Source organism: Ochlerotatus camptorhynchus, unplaced genomic scaffold (assembly GCF_037179485.1).
Source record: "Ochlerotatus camptorhynchus isolate MF236.1 unplaced genomic scaffold, CSIRO-AGI_Acam_v1.1 ptg000889l, whole genome shotgun sequence".
Taxonomy (NCBI): Eukaryota; Metazoa; Arthropoda; class Insecta; order Diptera; family Culicidae; genus Ochlerotatus; species Ochlerotatus camptorhynchus.
In genome coordinates this window covers 143,056-149,055 of record NW_027041342.1, presented here as the reverse complement: position 1 = coordinate 149,055, position 6,000 = coordinate 143,056, and the positions used below count along the sequence as shown (strand labels likewise).

At 34.7% G+C, this 6,000-nt stretch overlaps 1 protein-coding gene across 2 annotated transcripts in view; it reads left to right on the top strand.

Annotated features, from left to right (window-relative positions):
• The first annotated feature begins 3,444 nt into the window (after positions 1–3,444).
• faf (ubiquitin carboxyl-terminal hydrolase-like faf) overlaps positions 3,445–6,000 on the top strand; it is a 138,461-nt gene continuing 135,905 nt past the window's right edge. For both annotated transcript variants that reach the window (XM_065238690.1, XM_065238691.1), the window contains exon 1: positions 3,445–3,827. The gene's annotated coding sequence lies outside the window, so the exon portion shown is untranslated. The remainder of the gene's footprint in view (positions 3,828–6,000) is intronic.

The following is a 6,000-nucleotide window of genomic DNA, read 5'->3' as shown; positions in this document are numbered from 1 at the left end:
TCGTTTATATATGACGGCTAGCTCCAACTCGGGTTAATACTGGCTCTGATTGAAGAATCGGTCAAATGTTTGCTGAAGATTGTATTATTTAAAATCGACGTCGATAACAAAACAGCTCGACATTTCTGATCGGGTTTTAATCCGAGGATAATACTGGTGCACAATTGAATGACAATAATAATTGTATTGGCATTATTAAAGTCAAATACATAAATGCCAGCAGAAAAGATAACGTATATAATTCATTCCGCAAAATATGTTGAATTACATATGTTATCTTTTTTTTTCTAGTGTGTGTACACTTTTCTAAAATATTATCACTATACATCTGCATTTCAGCGGTAACATTTGAAAACGGCACAAAAACTTTTGTAAACAAAAGTTGTAAGGCCCTTCACATGCGAACCGAACTACGCCCACGCAAACCAATACAACTATAGGAAAGAGGAAAATTTTCCCCATCCGATGATGTTGTTGGTTTACGTGTGCGTACTTGGGTTCGCGTGTTAAAGGCCTTACAACTTTTGTTTACAAAAGCTTTTGTGCCGTTATCAAATGTTACGCCTGATTTTATAATCCTCCCTTTGATTGCCTTGAATTCTGTTACAACTACTACCTTACATGAGTATCATCCCACTGTACATGGAGTATAACGGTTATGGTTGAAGTGCATGTCACATACACTATTACACAATTTTGTGTACAAATGTTTCAGTGTGTTAGTAACACATCAAAGAAATTTGGCATCACGGCTGACGACACGGTCTTATTTTTTCGACGCGTGAAGTGAAAAGTCGCGTTTCCATCGTCGTCGGCGTTCAGAAAAAAATTCAAAGATGAACCAAAAACCTCATCCGAAGCGAGGAACACAACTCAGAGCCAAGCAACCGCAGCGAGGTAAGCAATAATTTAATATTTTTAATCAATATAGTCTGTTTCATCGTAAAACAAAACGATGAAACAGTCGCCATTGGAATTCCTTTGGCCACGATTTTTGCGCGTTTTGCCTGCAGAAACAGACTGAAAATGTTTTTTTCATTTATAGAAAACCCACCTTCGAAACGCCCAAAACGGAGGCAGAATTTGGAGGTTAATACTGCCACCGAGCTGAATCGACAGGACATAAAGGATAAGGTTAGTGATTCACCTTTTTATTTTTTTATAAGGTTTGAAAATTATAATTAGGGTTAATGCATATAATTTTAGATAGAGCTGGAATTAGGGCGTAACAGCTCTCGATTATTTCTCGAAAGTCATGGTTGTTGCTGGAAAATCAACATCACCAACGAGTATGGGAAGAGTTCCCCTATCCGATGGATATGTTGGTTTGTATGGCCGTGTCTTAAGTTCCTATAAATCAACGAGAGAAGTCATTGTTTAGAAAGGTTGATACGCCTTAATTATAGCTCTATCTAGAATTATAGTCGTGGGTCCGATTGGAATATAAAACAAAATTATTTATTCACTTCAACTAATTCAAGTTGAACATTGCGTTAGGTCCTAAGTAATATTGACAGATTATATTTGTCGACTTTCTCTTTGCATCCCCACGGCCATGTAAATACTTTCCAAGCTATGTTCAGCAAACAGATCGATAAAACTTTCGATTTTACTCTTTTTCTGTACGTTATAAATAGTGTCGGAAGTATTGCACGATTATAGCGCACTATTCCTGACATTGTGTATAAGTACATATAAATGGAGAATAAAATCAACTGTCACTAGTATATTTTTCCGGTTTTCAACTGTACCGATATTTATTAAGTAACCCATACGTGCCAAACCTTTTCCGCCTAAAGAATCAATCTTGGCTCTAATTTCGTCATTATTAGACCAACTTTGATAAAAAAAACTTCCAATCGATCGGGAATTGTCTCTTGTTTTAGATTTTGTGATTGTTATGCTTCATTCTTGTTTGTTGTTTTTTTAATCGATTTGAAACCAAGAATTAAAAAACAATTAAATAAGGAAAAATAAGCTAAATCAATATAAATTAGAGGTAACAAGAGATGATTTCCATTCGATTGGATGCTGTTTAATCGAAGTCGGTCTATAAATGACGAAGCTGAAAAGGTTGGGTACGCATGTGTTAAGAAAGAATTGCTTGAATGGATCATCAGACTAATATAATTTTTTAATGTTTATCCACAGATAAAGTTGCTGAAAGAACCGCTATTCGGGTAGGCCCTGAGAATGCCGCTACAAATCGAACGGCCTCGGACGAAAGAACCATCAAACGCTTTATCGCGCAAAAGATCTCCAATTTGAAGAAAGTGTGCAGAAATTAATCTGCATTTAATTTAATTTTACTCATCTTACTTGGTTTTTTTTTAACGAGAATCTCGATGGTTTTTTAACTTGTTTTTGTTATATATTTTTTTTCTATGTTTATCATAAAAAACCGCACAAAAAGCAGAAAATAAAGCTAAAATCAATTTCAATAATGTTATTTTTTTTATTTTATTTGGGTTGAAAGATTGTTATAATTATTATTGATTACTTTCCGATAATTATAACGGGTATCGTCATGATTATAAATTCCTTATAATATTACTGTCCCAAAATTATACCCGTTATAGTTTTGTTATTATATATTATTATTCAATAGTAATAACGGATATAGCCACGGTACATACACATTTCTTATAATTTTACCAGTATGGAACGATATATGTTATAATATAACAGAAGAAAATAAGATTATACAACGATTGTTTCCTGAATACTTTCGCGAACATTTTGTTCGAAAAAAAGTGGTTTTTTGAATGGTAACTATACTTAACGACCTATTAAGGTAATGGTAACATCTTGTTTTATCATAACATTTATCATCGATATGATCCATTTTATCTTAGGTTTACAGTTACTGCAAGATAACATGTATCATCATATTATTTACTTGAATAATCATAAAATGATAAATGGTATAATAGCTTTATAATACATGTTTATTCGGGCAGGAGGTAACCTCTCCCTGTGGGTGCAAACTTGTTATGCATAATTTGCCATGAAAACATCTCCGATCCATGCCGAAATAATAACAATTAGTTTTCAAACACGTTTTCTTACACGATTCAAGCAAAAGTTTCCACGGGAAATTATTATTAGTTTTTCTTTATGGACCGATTTGCCCTAAAAATCGTCTGTTTTACTTGGAGAATTTGGAAACTATCCTCCTTCTAGTAGTTCTCACTTCGAAATGTAGGCGGCGAAAGCTTGGAAAAGTTTCACTGCAAGACGCCAATCTCTCGAGTATTTCTAGTGTTGAGCAGCCCTGTTCACTTCTAGCGACACCTGTTGCTGAAATCAGCCGTGCTGGCTTTATATTCTCATCTTTTGTCACTATCTTGTATTAAATTTTGTTAAATATCTGACATTTGGTTCGAATTAAGGAGTTTAGCTACACATCTTTAGTACTTTTTTATCATTCCATTCCCTGTCAGTCAATAACATAAAAATTTTGTGACTGGCTTTTTGAATGCATTCAGCAACAAAATTTTGATTTAACAGTGATCTACCTATTAATCTATTCAATTGTGTTAACTTGGTCAAAACATTTCTCTAGTTTCAAAGCTTTGTTAAGAGAAATAGTTTGTGAAGTCCTTTGTATAGAACAGCTGGCTGATTGAGCACAGATTAGAAGCAGACAAAACTAGCTAAGGACTAGTGACGGCCATTTTGTCAGTCACCGGCTGCACAACAGAATAAAAATCAAAAATTCAGAATCGAGAGAACAATACCAAAGTGTCTCGACCACTTCAATACACGGGTGCTTTCAGATAAAAGATTTGTGGACAGTAAATATTCAGACAATCTCGGATATATCGGTAAGTCCTTCTCCTTTGATTATCCATAATCGAATCTTATCTGTATAGATACGATAACATGACAAATTCCTAATATTTTATGTAGCTCAGTTAGTCATGCAATAATAATTATGTATTAATGAGGTCAATTAAAAAAATCGTGTTTAGGTAAAATTTATTAAACAAAAATTGAGGTGTCGATTTTTTCTCAACCCCGCCTTTATAATAAAGGGATATCAGGGACATGCATTAATGACGTAGCCTTTGAGGGGTAGATGGGGGGTTTGTCAAAAGTTGCGACCGTCTATGTATTAGGTATAGCTTTTCCTTGTTCTGAAAAAAGGGTATACCTACCAGGATTACGTTAGACTAATAAATAACAATCTTGATTTAACGGAGACGTAATTATTTTCGAACCAATGAATTATCATAATCGAAACAATTTCTCTGCTGTTGGAAGAAAGAAATATACCTATCTAAAGTATTGAAATGTGAGTACAAAATAAAGCGTTATTTTTCACAAATCACTAATAAACCTAATAAATGATCATGTTTTATTTTACCGGTAAACTTGCAGTGTAGCAGCAAAACTTCGCGTAAATACGCATTAAAATTTCTATTGAAAAACGACCAAACCAAACTCAACAACATATTCGTTAAGAGAAAGTCATCAGTGATACAGTGTTTTGTTTATAAATTTAAAATATATCGCAGCAGTCTGAAAGTGAAGGGCCACGCTCAATTATCGTCCTATCGATTCTCTCATTCGTCAATAACTTGGCTGCATAAATTTTCGGGCTAAATTTCTACACAGTTTGAAGAAACTATTATTAAGCGTATTGGATGATAACAGTTGAACATGTCTTTGGAGCCGAGTTTTTACCGAAATAAAGGGTTAAATGAAGAGAATCTTGGTCTATTAGAAGTTACGCGAGAATAATGTATGTTTTGCGTTAGCGTGGATTTGACAGTAACTGTTAATCCATGGATCATCATAATATACGTCAAGGGAATGCAAGAAGGATGCCAGATATACAGTTCCAGGTGAATTATAAGGAGATTTTTCGCGTAACTTTTAAAAAGTTCAAATGTAAACAAATCGAGTTACTCGATACAAACTATTGCTCTTCTATTATTGTATGTGATACAAAATACCCATCGAAATTTACTTACATTTATTCAAAATAATCAGGTCAAAAATTGTCCAATGTATAGTTTAAAATGTTGGGTATGTGATTGTTACTTCGTACATTTTGACTGCCTAACATTTTTTTTCTTGATTTTGTTTTCCGTGCTGAGCTCCAATGCTACCGACGCTAGGAAGGCAGCTTCCACACCTGGACCCTACCTATCGACCCATCAACTCATGAACCGGGGACCAACGGCTTTACTTCCGCGAACGGCCCCGAAGGAAGGCGTGATCAGAGATGTTATGCCTTAGAACATCCCGGCGGCGGGATTGAACCCAGGCCTGCTGTGGTGAGAGGTAATCACGCTTACCACTACACCATCGACGCCGCTGACTGCCTAACATGATTGGTGCTTATTTTCTAAAGGCGGCTCATGGAAAACCAATCTAAAGTTGCCCCGTAACGTGGATTGACTGAAACAAGGACCATAGTTTGGAATACTATTTTTCTGAAAACACTTATTTTTAATATAACCACGCTTATTACCGTTGAATCTACGACATGCAGAAAAATGGATTTTTGTTTCAGGGCCTAATGTATTTTGTTATTGATTCAAACATATTGTATCACTATTTCAACGAAACATATTTTTGAATCAACAAACAGATTATTGACTCTACAACCGGTTTGTTGATTCAAAAATATTTACTTTTAACTAACCGAATAATATATTTGAATCAATACCAAAAATATATTAGGCCCTGAGCCAAAAATATATCCATTTGAATTTAAAAATCATTTCTCTGTGTGTACACACTTAAATTTTTTCGCCGAGATTCCAACAGCTGAGTAGTTCTGCAATTAATTTAGCTGAGATTCGGTAAAACAATTGCCGAGACTCAGCTAACACATAAAATTTTGCATTTTAGTCACTTGAAGATGTCACCTCGGACGAACTAATATATCAAGCATAACATTTGATAACGGCACAAATCATTTGTAAACAAACTTTCTAAGGCCCTTTACACGCGAACCAAAGTACGCCCACGCAAACCAAAAACATA